We start from the raw sequence: 734 nt of genomic DNA on the forward strand, positions 1-734 counted from the left end.
ACTCACCTAAGTGATAAAAATCCTACCGAGTGGTGAGTCTGCCTCTCACTCGGGGGCTTAGCTGCAGTCCAATACTCGCCTAAGTGATAAAAATCCTAGTGAGTGGTGATTCTGCGTCTCACTCGGGGGCTTAGCTGCAGTCCAGTACTCGCCTAAGTGATAAAAATCCTACCAAGTGGTGAGTCTGCCACTCACTCAGGGGCTTAGCTGCAGTCTAGTACTCTCCTAAGTGATGAAAATCCTATCGAGTGGTGAGTATACCTCTCACTCAGAGGCTTAGCTGCGGTCCAGTACTCGCCTAAGTAATAAAAAGTCCTCCCAAAAGGTATGGGTCGATCTCGACCCTTTATCCCCCCGGGGGTTGCACCGTCAAGAAGAAGGACGAGATTGTGGTGAGCAGCACTCGCCTAAGTTTGAGGAATCCTACCGAGTGGTGAGCAATCTCTCACTCGAGGGCTTAGCTGCAGTACAGTACTTGCCTAAGTTTGAAAAATCCTACCGAGTGGTGAGCAATCCTCTCACTCGGGGGCTTAGCTGCAGTCCAGTACTTGCCTAAGGTTGAAAAATCCTACCGAGTGGTGAGCAATCCTCCCACTCGGGGGCTTAGCTGCAGTCCAGTACTTGCCTAAGTTTGAGAAATCCTATAGAGTGATGACCAATTCTCCCACTCGGGGGCTTAGCTGCAGTCCAGTACTCGCCTAAGTTTGAGAAATCCTACCGAGTGGTGAGTCTGC

This window comes from Triticum dicoccoides, chromosome 7B (assembly GCF_002162155.2).
Source record: "Triticum dicoccoides isolate Atlit2015 ecotype Zavitan chromosome 7B, WEW_v2.0, whole genome shotgun sequence".
NCBI lineage: Eukaryota > Viridiplantae > Streptophyta > Magnoliopsida > Poales > Poaceae > Triticum > Triticum dicoccoides.